At 33.8% G+C, this 17,450-nt stretch overlaps 1 protein-coding gene across 1 annotated transcript in view; it reads left to right on the forward strand.

Moving 5' to 3' along the window:
- The first annotated feature begins 2,684 nt into the window (after positions 1-2,684).
- LOC106136081 (uncharacterized) overlaps positions 2,685-17,450 on the forward strand; it is a 38,024-nt gene continuing 23,258 nt past the window's right edge. The window contains exon 1 of the mRNA XM_060951456.1: positions 2,685-3,023. The gene's annotated coding sequence lies outside the window, so the exon portion shown is untranslated. The remainder of the gene's footprint in view (positions 3,024-17,450) is intronic.

Raw genomic sequence — 17,450 nt, forward strand, 5'->3', positions numbered from 1 at the left:
CCTTTGTAATTTTGTGCCTTGTGATTATCGTTATCGATGTATTCTGTATTTCTTTCTAAATTTGTAAAAAAATTAATTGATTAATTAATATTAAATGTTGTCTACTATTCAGTAAAAAATGTAAGACTAAATTGAGTTTTAACACTAGTGTGTGCAAGCTGCTTCTCTTCCCGTAAATATCGTAAAAGTATATCAAGGGAAAAGGCTAATAAACTAAGGATCTATCAGGCGAAGGTGTCACAGCCTGTCAATATATGAATCTCAATTCCGCCAATATGACATACAGCTGAACATGGCCTTTCAGACTCTTTGACACTTGGCTTTGTCTACCCCGTAAGGAATAAAGTTAAGATTAAAAATGAAATGGCAAGGTTATTTTATGATTTTGAAAAGGCATTCTTGGCGTAACCTTTAAAGTAATAGAGGAAAATAACAAAGATTATATGACACGTGAACAACAACGTTAGCTGATGCTGGAAAATTGTCTATGATTTGCATAAACACCATATTACTACAAGAAATTACTAAAGAGTATACAGTAGAAAATTGAAATATTGAAGGTCAAGTTTAAGGCGAAAACAATTTATTATACTCGTAAGTACCTACTTGTAAAAAATTATTATAATATTCCTAAATATTTTACTGTTTAGAGGAAAGACACACACACACACACACACATATAATCACGTCTATATCCCTTGCGGGGTAGACACAGCCAACAGTCTTAAAAATATGTGCTCGTATGTATACTCGTATGTGCGATTTTGTTGATAAAATGATTTATTGCGTGTTTTTATGGTGTTGCGTTAGTTTTTTATTGTTACATACATACATATGGTCACGTCTATATCCCTTGGGGGTTAGACAGAGCCATAGTCTTGAAAAGACTGGCCACGTTCAGGTATTTGGCTTAATGATAGAATTGAAATTCAAATAGTGACAGGTTGCTTACCCATCGCCTAAAAAAGAATCACAAGTTTATAAGCCTATCTCTTAATCGCCTTTTACGACATCCATGAGAAAGAGATGGAGTGGTCCTTTTTTTTCTAATGATGCCGGGAGCCACATGGGGGTAATCTGCGCTTTATACAGTTAAAGTTATAAATAAAAAATAATTAAGTCTGCGTTGAAACTTTAACCGGTATCCCAATTAATTACCCAGATAAATCAATACCAACGTGCAAACGTCATTCGTATAAATAAACAAATGGAGGAAATGCGTCTAGTCGAGGAAAGAGGCTATAAATCCAATTAAGATCCGAAATTAGTGAATTAATTTATTTCACATTTGAGACCGAGAACAGACGGTGAAAATCCGACAGCGGGTGACACCATTCCGCTTACTTAATCTGGGATTAACGATGGATTAACAACACATTGCTAACTGTGTGCGTCGACCAGTAATATGAATCGCTTGCAGAGCTAATTTTTCATATAACGTAGCTTCGATTTAGTTTTATTGAATTTCGATGAAAATTTGACAAAGATTGATCAGATTTATCTAGTATTATTAATATATATTGTTTTAATTTTGTATTATCTTTTATTTTCATTTTACTGAAATAATACTGACTATGCCTGTGTCGTGCCGTAGTGGCGTGTGATTCCCGGCACCAATACAAAAAAAAATAGAACCACTCCATCTCTTTCCCATGGATGTCGTAAAAGGCGACTAAGGGATTGGCTTAAAAACTTGGGCTTCTTTTAGGCGATGGGCTAGCAACCTGTCACTATTTGAATCTCAATTCTATCATTAAGCCAAATAGCTGAACGTGGCCATTCAATCTTTTCAAGACTGTTGGCTCTGTCTACCCCGCAAGGGATATAGACGTGACCATATGTATGTATGCCTGTGTAAAGCGAAAAACCCCGTTTATTTCATCTCGCAGAAGTCTATGCATAATACCAGATATTCAGACCTAGCGGTTTAGGCAATTAAATCAGTCAACATATTCTTCTTATAACACCAATTGTAAGCCTAGATATATATGGCACTTTGAAACACCGAAAATCACTTTCTTTTGAAACTTTATGTGTATAAAAATTAAGCCATGCAGGTGACTCTTAATTGAAGTGATCTTTGCACGTTGTTTTATTTACTTACAATATAAAGATCTCTTGCCACCTTTGTAATTTGCAACTGACCTTTTGCAACTTTAATTATTATATACAAGCTGTGGAGAACATACTTATTATTTACAGTAAGAATAAATGTTAAGTACTAAGCTTTATTGCTTTTTACGTTCGGGTGAATAAAACAGTAAAGTAGGTTCAACTAATTATAACACGGGGCAAACGATTTTGACTTTTGAACTTAAAGTGATAATGCTTTATTGTTGGAGATTGACGTCAGCGCTTTTAATTTATAATTCTACCTAAAGAAGAAATTAAATCTTTGCGAAATAATCAATTTAAGTCAATGATAACTTACTGCTCTTAACCTTCATTTATCTGAGGCATTAGAATTCATTTAAAATTACCTATATCTCTCCTACATCCTTGGCCTATATTTTATAGTTGTCGCAGAGAAACTAAATGAATTATCGGCACCTGCCCTAAGCCGCTAATTACTTAATTAGTATACGCACAACACATGGACATAACAAGTGATAGGTTAACAAACTCGCAAGTTAGGTTGTATCACCGGTCGTCTTTCCACTAGAGTACTCGCGCACGCATTGGCCGCTTCGTCTCAACACGCGACGCGCGCATCCGCCAGCGCGCGCTCCGAATATTTCGCGCGCGTTCGCGATTCAAACATCGAATATCTCAAACCAGCTAGCATTTTAAAAAGTAACCGTTGACAGCGAATGTTTAAAAAAAAGTTTAACTTTTTAAAGTTTGGAACCGTTGACAGCAAACATAGAAAAAAAAAAAGTTATAACTTTTTAAAGTTTGTGAAGTGTTGTGAATACATACGTACTAAGTGCTTTTTTGCCTGAAAATGCGCAGTGTGGTATGAATTTGTATTTATACAGATGTGTGGTTATGTGACGTACGATCAAATGAGATTTCACGCTATGGTAATATTAGCTTATCTAGTCACAATGTAACTATTCGATAAACAATATTTAATTAGTACGCTGAAGGTTAGATAAGGTTTGAATACAAATGTTTTTGACAAACCATTTATCACAATTAAGTAGGCCTGATTTTGTATGATAACATTTGAGTTAATATTATTTAGATATTTTAAAATTAAATTTAATTATTTGCACGCTGCTAACGTGCGTATCACTCTGACTTCATTGCGACATTTAATGATCTTATCATACGATTTAAATATATATTTTTTTAAGTCAGTTAAAGTTAATATAAATATTTATCAACTAAAAGTTGTGAAATTTGCCACGACGAAAGAAACAAACCTATCAAATAAACCTTATTACCACAGTAATATTCAACTCAAAAACACAATATTACTTCAAACCAAACGCATTATATCACACAAACTTACTAGTATCGCCTAAAGCCTTATCAGCTAGGCACTTAACTTGGCTATTAAATAGAATTATGACCGTAGTCTGACGACATATATTCACTCATTTTCATATTTTTCAAGACAAAGAATAAGTTTAAAATAACATCGTAATTTGTATAAAATCTGTAGTAAAATATGACTTTATTTATAAAAATATACAGAGTAATTTCTTCAATCTGTTAAAAAAACGACTAACTGACTACTTCACTGACGTTAAAAAATTTACAAGCCAAATTTCTGGATATAACATAGAGATCTGAAATTTGTAGGACGTAGGTATATAAGATTTCTTATGATTATTCTTTGTAATTGCAATGCTGTAGAATTCATGCAAAAATAAATAAACCGGGCAGAGCCGCGGGGTACCTACACGTTTACGGGGTAGACAGACCCATTAGGCACAAGGCGGTGAAGGTCACGTTTATATTTTGTCTCTGTTTACAGATTACAAAAAGAATAGAACCACTCCATCTCTTTCCCATGGATGTCGTAAAAGGCGACTAAGGGATAGGCTTATAAACTTGGAATTCCTCTTTTAGGCGATGGGCTAGCAACCTGTCACTATTTGAATCTCAATTCTATCATTAAGTCAAATAGCTGAACGTGGCCATTCAGTCTTTTCAAGACTGTTGGCTCTGTCTACCCCGCAAGGGATATAGACGTGACCATATGTATGTATGTATGTTAACAGATTAAGGATTATTAGGTCGTGTTTTGGCCATGTGAATTCAATTTTAGGTAAAATACACATAATTACCTGAGGTACTTTCATAAATTAATTTCATCAATAGAAACCTTATTTTGTACTTGAATTAATCCGATTTTAATTTATTAAAACAAATGTTTCAATAACATTAACTTTACGTGTGATTACAATAAATTCACACGTTCGTGTGAAGTCACTTTTAATTCTAAAAGATAACATTTTACTAACACAGAATACGTGTTATAACGTTATTGAAGACAATAGTCTTTAGGATGCAATGATAAGGTATCAAGCATTCTAGACTAGTATTATAATAGAAAGATTTTCTGGTTAATTTAACGAAAAAAAATATTTAAACATAGCTAGTGTCTACATTATTTTTTTTTTTCGAAAATCGTACGTGACCTACATATCTTTTTAACTTTTTTTTAGACATAATCAGACAAGAAAAAAGTTACATATATACATATGATCGCGTTTATAACCCTAAAGAATGAATGAATAAACCAGGTTAAATCTCTACATTTACCATTTAAGACAGACACTGTCAATGTCCACTCCGTGCGTTAGTACCTACCACCGTGATGTCATAACTCTTCATTTTCATTGTGGATTAATGAAAAAAAATTAATTGCAGAGTAACCCAGTCTCAGTTTTCCCAAGCAGATCACGCCAAATGAAATTGCATAGTTAGAAATTGTGAAGTCGTGTAGGCGCGGCTATGCGTAGCGTAGATTTGTTATTTTATCCCATTGCGCTGAAAATAGAGGTTATGTTTGGTTTACGCCGTGTGCTTGAGAATACTTCATTTATTTATTTTCTTGTAGATTTTGACTAAGTTATTGGAGCCTAAAGCCTATTGTACTTATTTTTAACTTTATTGTAGGTACATAATACAAATGTATAGCATATTTGACGGACTTAATGCTAGAAGCATTATTTAACAGTCCAGCATCACCATAGTAATCGGCAAGACGCTTAGACGTAATACTCTTTGCTTATCTGAATCACTGTAAGATTGTCTAAAATACAATCAAATACAGATTTTCTTTCAAAGAAAATTGTTCTTTATTGAATAAATTAGTTAAATAACTTAAATACGTAGGCTAGCAAAACTTCACTTAGTCAATTAATCAACAAAAAATCTATGATAGTCTAAAATATCAGTGCAGACCTTGCATCTCCTTCATCCTCCTTCCATCATGAAGCCATATATCTGAACATGGCCAATTAATATTTTTAAGGTTATTGACTCTGGGACCGTAATTCAAACCAGTAGTTCCTGAGATTAGCGCGTTCAAACAAACAAACAAATTCTTCAGCTTTATAATATTAGTTTATAGATTTGACGGTAATTTCTTAAGACTGCTGTACCCGACCTCCTTATGCAAAGTACCAGTAATTTTCACATGATTACATACATTCTAAAACAACTTACAATTTCCGAGTGGGTGAACCCATGGTCATTCATAAAGTAGGTACCAAAAACAAATCTACATTCAAATACCGCGCCTCTTTCCCGCAGGGATAAGCAGGGACTTCAATTTTATATTTGCCACGATTCCTGAAGATATACTTCTTCTGTTTCATCCACATTAGGCGTGCGTGTAGTTGCCGGCCCTTGAGAATAGAACCACTCCATCTCTTTCCCATGGAAGTCGTAAAATGCGACCAAGGGGATAGTTTGTCTATATACTTACTGGTTCTCTTCCAAAATTGTCAAAGACAATTAAGGGAGTGGCTAATGAATGCGGTCTTTCAGACTTTTCGAGACTGTTGGCCCTGTCTACCCCGTAAGGGATAAAGACGTAATTATATAATTGTAATTTATAGGTTAACGATCACGAACCCGTATTTAACCATTGAGAAACTAAAACTACCGGATTTGCCCGCATAATTAGAAATTTTTGACCTCGGTATTAATTTAACCACTAAGTAATTAAAATAACTCGCGAATCACAGTACCAAATTGACGTAAACACATGCTATTAAACTTGATTACCCGTGATAAGGTTGTTTGCCAAAGTCAAATGTCATTATCATAGGTATATAATACTATAGACTAGACGCAGACGTGTCTTAACTATAATTAAACACTAGCCTTGTATAAAGTACCTATAAAGTATTTATTATAAAATATAATATCATTAACTAGCTGTGCCCGCGACTTAGTCCGCGTGGAATAGTTATTTTGGGCATCATTGAAGCCTTCAAGTATGAATAATTTTCCCCGTTTTTTCACATATTCTATTATTTCTTTGCTCCTTATAGTTGCAGCGTGATGTTATAGCCTAAAGCCATCCTCGATAAATGGTCTATTCTAAAATAATTTTTCAATTCGAACCAGTAGTTCTTGAGATTAGCGCTTAAAACAAACAAACAAACTCTTCAGCTTTATAATATTAGTATAGATTTGGGAACCCTTTTACTCCCTTTCCGCTCCTAGTAACATAATTCCCACTTTTTATACAAACTGACATCCTTAAAATATGAGAGATATTTGCGTCATGCATCTTGTCGATAAAAAATACAATTAGCCAAGTTTTTTTTCTGGAAAAACCAAATAACTAATGTTATTTCTTACTTAAATCAGAGTCAAAAGTCATATGACGCACATACCATGACGTTCTTGACGACAAAACTAATATTGTAAATGCGAAAGTAAGTTTATTTTTTTGTTAACTCTTCGCGGGTTATCTACTTAATTAATCTTTTATATAAAATTCTCGTGTCACAATGTTCGTTTTCGTACTCCTCCGAAACGGCTTGACCGATTCTCATGAAATTTTGTGAGCATATTGAGTAGGTCTGAGAATCGTAAGACATCTATTTTTTATACCCCTTTTAACTAGAAATTACTAAAAAACTTGATGTGGATCTTAGATTAACTTATATTTTAAGTATTTATAGGTACGGTACGGTACCTATAAAATATAGTATAATTGAGATTTATACATACCTATCCCATTGCACAAGTTTCAAACTTACTTATACATAATTTGTACATACATACATACATATGATCACGTCTACATCCCTTGCGGGGTAGACAGAGCCAACAGTCTTGAAAAGACTGAATGGCCACGTTCAGCTATTTGGCTTAATGATAGAACCGAGATTCAAATAGTGACAGGTTGCTAGCCCATCGCCTAAAAGAGGAATCCTAAGTTTATAAGCCTATCCCTTAGTCGCCTTTTACGACATCCATGGGAAAGAGATGGAGTGGTCCTATTCTTTTTTGTAATAGTGCCGGGAACCACACGGCACATAATTTGTTACGTACCTATTTTAAATTTTTAAGTTGTAATCATTAAATTCTAGCTCCTTAAAATGATAATGTTCTTTATAAAGTCCGATAAAAAATTTCCACGGTTTTATTATTATAGGTATGATACCAATAAGAAAGCGTGTACCTAAGTACATAAATAGTATTGAACTTTGAACTCAATATTACATTTCATTTAAACTCTGCGTGTTATTGAACACAGTTGTTATTTTTATGTGTTGGAAAATATAAAAAAAAAATAGAGTAATCGATAAACGGAAACTTACAGTCTAATTATAATAAGGGCATGGAAATCGGAATAATTTACTTAGGTACATACAAATAATCATGTCTTTTCCCTTACAGGGTAGACAGAGCCAACAGTCTTGAAAAGTCATGAAAAGCCACGTTCAAGCTGTAAGGCTCAATGATGAGATTGAGATTCAAATAGTGACAGGTTGCTTTGCCTAAAAGACGAATCCGAAAGTTTATTAGCCTTTCCCTTAAAATGACTTTGACAATTTACACGGGAAGAAAAACAGCTGGAGAAACATACAATTTTTTTTTCTACCATCAAACTTACCATTATACCATTAAACTTGCATGAGTCAGCAATGTGTTCCTTAAAATTTTAAAAAATAACGTGATCAAGAATATTTTTTTTAAACCCATGAAACCGATCGGGGGGAAACAACATGATTACTTATTAATTATTTTTTAACCTCAATCTGACCAGAACTTTTCAAATATTCATTAACTGTGATGAGACGAAGCGTAACATGCATAATACGTAATACCCACTTATAATTGCTTTCTTTGCCATTAATAAAGGCATAAGTACTCTTAAAGGCATATTGATTTTTTTAATATTCTTCTATTTTTTTTCATGATCATCATATAAAATCTCTTAAAACCAATTACATATGCCTTTTCTTCAAGTCCATCATCATTCACCTTTACATTCCTTTAAATTTTCACAGGGTCTCATCACGTGCAATGCCTAATTTGTGATGGAAATGCGCGTGCGCATGTAAAGAGTTAATTATCAGTGATTTGCATGCCGAATGCACTATAAGGCGTGCATGTAGGTAAGCTAATAAAGATTTAAGTTGTCTAATATTTGGATACTAAAATAAATTGTAAATTTTCTACTTTGTAGAAAAGACGTTAGGTAACTTAATCATTAATTCTACTGGAGCTGCAGTGTTTAACTTACTTATAACATTAAGATTAAAGCTACTTATAACATTTAAGTTACTTAATAATGGACTTAAGACTCAATAGTACATTTTGTATGTAAAGCAAAGGTTTGGTACATAACCTATTCTCGTGTTACTATTTGTTCTGACTTCTCCGTAAGGGACAAAAGACGCGAATGTCCGTGTGTGTCTGTAATTGCACTTTTGTCAACTGTAACTAAAAAACAGATCCAAACAGGCTATTTTTTTTAAACCATCGCTCAAAAATCACTATTTACTCGTAGATAAAAAATAAAAAATTTAGCCATCTACAAAATGTATCTAAAGAATTAAGATGTCTAAAAGATTTCCCAGGACCAAATGGTTTTTGCACAAAAACCTGGTATACCTAGCTATTATGCGGCGATGCGTGGGAGATCACTTGTGAAGAGATTTCACATACTTGTGCCACTTGAATGTTGCATTTTTTATTTACAATGCAAACAGTTCACATTACATATCAGCTTAAATGACAAGTCAATTTCTAAGGCTACAAAAGTCTAGGCATAAAACAAAATAAATAATTTTTAAATATAAAAAAATAAGGGTAAGAAATCGCACAGCTCAAACTATAGGTCGGTGTTAATAGACTCATTGTACATTTTTGCGGAGCCGCGGTCGTAATCTACAGTAATATTATAATATTTCAACAAAATCGTTAGAGCCTTTTTCATCATTCATACATACATACAATAACGTCTATATTCCTTGCGGGGTAGACAGAGCCAACAGTCTTGAAAATACTGACAGGCCACGTTCAGCTGTTTGGCTAGAGCCGTTTTCAAAAACACGAGTTTAGGATAGAAATAATTTATATTCTTAAAACGCACACACCAACACTGAGCAGTTTAAACATCTCTTGTTTATTTATGAGTCGCATGTTCTGTGCTTCTAGGTTAATCAATTAGAAAACTATTTTCCTATTAGATAATACCTTGTGTGTTTAAAACTCAAGGTTACGTAACTGTTTACAAATATCGTGGACAGATTTTATTAATATTATCGAGTAGTGAATAATTCCAATGGCGTTTTAGAAGTCCTCGGTCGCCAGTTGCTGTGAAATATCTTGATTTTTATCCGACTTCAAGAAAGGTGGTTCTCAATTCGACCGTATTTTGGTCTCAATAGAAAATAATTATGACTTCATCAAATCTTTTTTTTTCAGCTTTATCGTGTTAAATTTTCTTCTCTTTTTTTCTCTGGGACGTATCATAGTTTTTACGGGAGTGCGTATAGACCACGCCAACTCATTTATTCATTGCATTAGTTGCGTGTGCTTTTGTCCTTTAGTCGCATTCCTCGACATCTGCGTAGAGCGACGAATTATAATCCCCTCTGCCGTTAGACGCCATCAACATATAAGTATTTATACATTCGATTCTTACTATCCCATCAAGTAAAAAGGCACACACAAAGAGACATCAAGTGTTACGGGGTAGACAGAACCAAACCACCGTACTGAAAAAACAGCACATATCCACAAAAAAAGTCAATTTCGAACCGACACATAGACATCAATTACACGGAAGACTAGACAAGTCATTATTGACAGGTGACATTAACACGTTGGTTGATACTCATTATTGCATGTTACGTTAATAACTTAAATGTTGTTGGCGTTTTTAAACCAGTTGTTACTAACGCAACGTCCTACCAGTTACTCAACGTTATCTAAAAATACTAGTAATTATTGCAAAAACGTAAACCGATATGTCAACATGACCCAGTGACAGTACCTGTTATAAAGTAAGAGAGCCTACGGAGTGGTGAAAATTATCATACATATATTACATTACATAACATATTATCACGTCTATATCCCTTATGAGAAAAACAGAGCGAACAGTCTTGAAAAAACTGAATGGCCACGTTCAGCTGTTTAGCTTAATGATAGAATTGAGATTCTAATAGTGACAAGTTGCTTACCCATCGCCTAAAAAGAAATCCCAAGTTTGTAAGCCTATCCCATAGTCGCCTTTTACGACATCCACGGGAAAGAGATGGAGTGGTTCTATTCTTAATTTGTTTTGGTGCCGGGAACCACACGGCATATACGTACCTAATTTTAATATAATATTATATAGCTACTTAAGATGCTATAACATCTAAAAATAAATATAAATTTTTTTACGTCATCGTATCACAACTTTTAATATATGTACATAATAAATCAAAACATATAATTTTGACTTGAAAATATGACCTCAACATTAAGGTCAAAATATAATTTTAACGCAAATTTTGAAGTCAATCAGCGCTATTTCAACACATTTCTCAATGTTTCCTACACATTGAAGTCAATTTTCGTCTATTTTCTTGAATAACTTGGAAACTATTTATTTTAAAATTACAAAAAAATACATTTAAGATCTTCTCAACAAGACCTTTCATTTGATATGCCACACGATGCAGTTTTCAGATTTTTTTTTTAATTTTCCCCTTCCCCCCCAAAAATGACCCCCCATATACAGATTTCATCTGCTCACGTCACACCTCTGTGTTTGGGTCACAGGAATTGATATGTGCACCAAATTTCAACTTAATCGGTCTAATACATTCGGAGATAATTGACTGTAAGCGACGGACGGACAGACACACGAGTGATCCTATAAGGGTTCCGTTTTTGTATTCAGACGTACGGAACCCTAAAAAAGAATAGGACCGCTCTATTTCACTCTCATGGATGTCATAAAAGGCGACTAAGGGATAGGCCTATTAACTTGGGATTACTCTTTTAGGCGATGGGCTATCAAACTGTCACTATTTGAATCTCAATCATTAAGCCAAACAGCAGAACGTGGCCTATCAGTCTTTTCAAGACTGTTGGCTCTGTCTACCTCGCAAGGTATATAGACGTGATTATATGAGATGTATATGTATGATGATAGAAATGCCTTATTGTACTTTAAACGTTCAGACCGTTAGCAAATATGATTTATTAAAATTATTCTTAAATAAGACTAGACTGTTACACGACCTTTTGTTGACTATACTTACAGAGCTTCTAAAATGTTTAGTGCGTCACAAACTGCTACATTATCACATCATGCCACATGCGAGCTTCACTTTACCTGTTTCATAAAAACCCTTGCCTTGTACTTTGCACGAATATTAACGGACCGGTTTCATCGCACGCCGCCGACCGCATAAAATACAAGCACAGAATAAAGAGCGAACAGAGTTGGCATCACATAACACGCGAAAGATTTTGTAATCAAAAACGAAGGTGTCATTTTACATAGGTATTAATTATCTTTCTTATCTCTTATCGCTTGTCCCGGCTGCAACCTCCAACAGTGTGAACCTCCAAAAGTGTTTTGGGGCCCGGGGTCCGTCTTTCGGACATTATTCTATCTACTTGGACCGGTCTATCTCAAATTGTTTCAGAATTCATTGATAGATAAAGTCTTTAATAGTTTCATATTATTTTACGTATGTAGCCAATATGCCGTGTGGTTCCCGGCACCAATAAAAAAAAGAATAGGACCACTCCATCTCGTGTCCATGGATGTCGTAAAGGGCGACTATGGGATAGGCTTTTACACTTGGCATTATTCTTTTAGGCGATGAGCTAGCATCCTGTCACTATTTGGATCTCAATTCTATCGTAAAGCCAAACAGCTCAATATGACCTGTCAGTATTTTCGAGACTGTTGGCTCTGCCTACCCCGCAAGGGACATAGACGTGATGTATGTATGTAGCCAATAGTTGAGACTATATTGTACTTCTCTGGAGGTTATTGCAATAACGCCAAATTGCATCGAAAGTAATTTTCTTTATGTTAATTTGCTACATACAATATTAGTTTTCTGAAACGACTGTATTTGTAAACAATAACATTCAAAATTAAACTGACAGTTTAAAAAATATCCGACCGGCAGAGAGTGCCTTGTTGTTGTGGCATTAAGTCCACGTATTGTACATTTTACGTGCATAAAGTTTAAATAAATAAATAAACTTTAATTAATTTTAACATTTACGTAATAATGACTCAATAACTGAAACTTATTTTTTCATTAATTGTGGCACTTCACTTTACAAAATATGTTATCTAACTATCTACGGTCTTTTTATTTTGTAACAATCTTTTACCACAATATAAGCAATGTATCCCGTACCTACTCATATTGACGAATTAATATTTTTTGTTGTTCGTCAGTACCTAACGAAAATAACTTTTTTATATTGTGTAATGAATCCTGTTTTTATATCTTCCTATCTATCTTCTTCCTATTCAAATCCAATAGTTATGTACGACAACAAAAACACATATAAGTACCTATATCACGTTTTTTATCTTTAACCTTGTGGTTCCCACCAATAGAAAAATAATAGGACCACTCCATCTCTTTCTCATGGATGTCGTCAAAGGCGACTAAGGGTCTTTTAGGCGACGGGTTAGCAACCTGTCACTATTCAAATCTCAATTCTATCATTAAGCTTAATAGCTGAACATGACCATTCAGTCTTTTCTACCCCGCAAGGGATATAGACGTGACCATATGTATGTAGGTACAAGTAATTATATCAATTTCAAACGTTTCATAACATATATAGTATTTACTTACCATCACATTTCAAAACACATAATTAGCGAAGTGGCAAGCATAGTGGCAGTCAACCATCGGTTAGCAAGTATATTGCGACATATAGATATATAATAACATATCTTACATGCAATTCACAGATTAAATCAATCATCTTGATGTGTTAATACCTACATTAGTTTAATACCCGTCATTAAAATTGCCAGTGAGATGGTTTCAGATGCTTTAACGTAGCTATTGAGGGCTGGATAAGGTATTTACTTATTATGTTTTTTTACTTAAGTTTTACTGTTATTTTAGACTCATAAATTGTTTTCCCCGTAGAGTATGGCACACGCGAAAAAGTTTTTATAAAAACAAACGCTTTCCCGTTTTACGTTATAATAAAAAGTGAAACAGCGATAGTGCCGCGTGGTTCCCGGCACAAAAAGAACAGGACCACCCCCATCTCTTTCCCATGGATGTCGTAAAAGGCGACTAAGGGATAGGCTTACAAACTAGGGATTCTTTTTAGGCGATGGACTAGCAACCTGTCACTATTTGAATCTCAATTCTATCATTAAGCCAAACAGCTAAACGTGGCCTATCAGTATTTTTAAGACTGTTGGCTCTGTCTACCCCGCAAGTGATATAGGCGTGATTATATGTATGTATATAATATATATTATGTATGATAAAAAAGGCGTCGCGCGTGCCATACTTAGAGGACTGATATTTATCACTGATATTTTGGCTAACGCAAATGAGTAAGGAGACCCTATAAGTACCTTAAATTAACAATTTTTTAACTTATTTCATAACTTTATTGTACAATTATCGTGGAGTTTTTAATGATAATATCAATCTACTAGCTAAAAACTCAAAAAAATTACTTCTCAAATTCTATAGAAATATGTACCTAAGCTTAAAACTAAATTGTTACCTACACGTTATAGATAAGTATATATATAGTTTTATTTATTGTGTTAAATTAGTAACTTTAAATGAGACTGACCGCAGTCAAACTATGAAAACATTTTTGCGGAATTAAGTTCATAATGAATATTGTGTAATAAATAAATAAATAAATAAATAAAGTTTCAGGGAAGTGAAATTAAATAAATTTACAAGAAGTCACTACCAAGGGACAATTATTTTATAGATATACATACATATATGCGGCTATATTTTTAATTTTAATCAGATAACGAATTTACATACGAAACTTACTGATTTCTGTATTTTCCTTGTAACGCAAGTCTTAGCCTTGCCTTTGACGGTTCTAGGCCAACGGAACGTGCCTTAAAGGGTTAATAAGTACAAAAATTGCAACATTTGCTTACACCTGTATCTTGTCCTTAAATTTTTGGGGATCCGTACTCAGAGCGGTGAAAAAGAAAACTGTAGGAAGTAAAGTTATTAAGTTATTTATACCTACAGAAGATAGAAGGAGAAAAGAGGAGAAATTAATCAGTTTAAAATGTCTATATTATTCAAAGTTAAAAATAAGAATATTTGACAATAAAAATTACATACTTACATACATACATAAAATCACGCCTCTTTCCCGGAGGGGTAGGCAGAGACTACCTCTTTCCACTTGCCACGATCTCTGCATACTTCCTTCGCTTCATCCACATTCCTCTCTTCATGCAAGCTAGGGGAGTCATTACATACAAATTACTAATTACATACATACAAATAACAAAACAGAACAGAACATGGAACAGAACATGGAAATACTGTAAGGCTTGATGATGGCATTGAGATTCAAATACCTAGTGATGATCATTTTAATTATAGCCAATTTATACAACTAATGTAAGATCACAGCACCTATGAAAATAAATTTTAAAAGTTTAAAATTGCATAGCGTTATGGACAATATGTTACCTATACGAGTAAGAGGGCTAAATCGATATGTAATAGCTTTTATAAGGCAATCTTCCATTCCCTTGCTTTCTAAAAATAGATTAAATAAAATCATATGAATGCCATAACTTTTTACTCGATAATAACACTTTCTTTTAAAACTAATCATTAGTTTTAAAATTTCGACAATTCAAACAAATTGTTAAGTAAATGGAGAAACGTTATTCTAATAAAACCTCATTATATTTTTTTGGCCATATGTATTTGTTTTGTGCTAAGATTATCCACAATCAAGTGATTAAAGTCCGAATTTTCATGTTCGACAGAGTACTTTCTCTATACACCAACTAATCTCACATCTGTATCCCTTACGGGGTAGACAACGCCAATAGTCACAGGGCAAATAGTGCCAGGAGTGCCAGGTTGGCAGCAAGTATATTTCCGCCTGATTAAAAGCTTCAAACTACTGAAAGGCCATGAATAAATAATGAATTTTTCATCATCACTTGACCGGGGTTCGAACCTGGGACCCCGGAGGAACACTACCACTTCGACAAACAGGAAATGTCGTGACTAAGGGCCTACCTTACATAGACATCGTTGCGTACGCGCAGATCGAAAGTGAAAATAGACAGGTTATGCTTCCCATCGGAATAACACACGTCATTCTTAGTGACCGTGTCTTCGTATGGCCAATACTAGTAGTTTCTTTTCTGGTAATACTAGAGACGGGAAGTTCTTTTGACGAGGTACATGTTGGTTCTTGAATATTAGTTAATATAGTGTTACATTTAAATCTCTTACATATGTACGTATAATCTCGTCTATATTTCTTGCTGTTTAAAATTGGGAGCTAAATAAATCTAACGTAGCACGTATGACCCGAAACAGGTTAGTAGCTACTTAATTGTATATCTATACCAATATTATAAATCTGAACAGTTTGTTTGTTTGTTTGTGAAATGTGAAAATGTGAACAAAATGGGGAAAATTATTCATCCTTGAGGGCTCCAATGATGCCCAAAATAACTATTCCACGCAGACGAAGTCGCGGGCACAGCTAGTCGTACATAAAATCACGCTTCTTACTCGGAGGGTTATTCGAAGACTACATCTACTCTTGCCATGGTCTTAATACTTCTCTCACCCCGTCCACAATTGCACGCATTTTGAAGAAGACATTATTTATTTATTTATGTACACAAAATGATATACAGGAGCATTTAATACAGTAATTGTAGTATAAAGGTGCTACTTACATATTTCAATAGACATCTCTTCCAGTAGAAATGAGAGGAGAAACAGTACCTTAACGACACCTATCGATGCTAAATCTTATACATATTTTGCATCAAAAAAAATCTTAAGAATTATTTATAAAATATTTTGTCATTATTCTCCTAGAAAATAATGTTTATTTCGCAAATAGGTGGAACTAATGCTGAAAACATTATCTAATAGTGACTGTAACCTGACGTTAGGTCAAACAGGTTAATTTATTTAAAATGTAGAAGCAGTACCTACTAGGAATATACTTACATACATACATATGGTCACGTCTATGTCCTATATACATAGATATATTTAAAGATATATTTTGGCTTTAAAATGCGATACGAGCATCGGTTAGTAATCAAACTAAAGTATGTTAGAAAAAGAGCCATTGGTTAACGTTTTTTAAGGCGGTAACTTTATAAACTCTCAACCACGGACACTTAATTGGTTACTATTTATGTAGTAGTAATTATTCTGTGGTTTACCTGTAGTAGGCGCCATCAAGGATTCAGATATATATTTGTACATGTATAAAACATTGGAGAAACCAGTCAATTTCAAGGAAATGAGGTACAAGTCAGCAACCACACACTTAAAAGGGAAAACAGTTTTCCTCTTAAGTGCCAGGAGCGGCCATGTTTTTATTGAGAGTTCATTTGCAGTTGAACGAAAGTGATCAAGGAAATAGCTTTATGTAAGTAAAGAGATGCCTCGTTGCTTAACTTATGTTTTCCTTAATTTGAAACGTAGAAACATCTCTGAAGACAACTTTTGTACGGTTAACAATGTAAATAAGTAGATATACAAAATTGAATAATATTCGAGAATTTAATCGGAAACTAATTACGGTATAACACTATGCAATGGGTTTGAAATCTATTTGTTATTACAATTTCGAAGGTGGTTAAAAAAAATTCGTTTACTGATTTATACTGACTGTACATACGTAGGCGTTATTTTTAACCGTCTTCAAAAACTTCTTTACTATTGTCCAAAAACAATTATAAAACGTGTGTCCATGGCTTATATTTTTTAAACCTAAATATATTGCTACCTTATTTATTACTTCGGTACATCAATCACAAA

Source organism: Amyelois transitella, chromosome 3 (genome assembly GCF_032362555.1).
Source record: "Amyelois transitella isolate CPQ chromosome 3, ilAmyTran1.1, whole genome shotgun sequence".
Lineage (NCBI taxonomy): Eukaryota > Metazoa > Arthropoda > Insecta > Lepidoptera > Pyralidae > Amyelois > Amyelois transitella.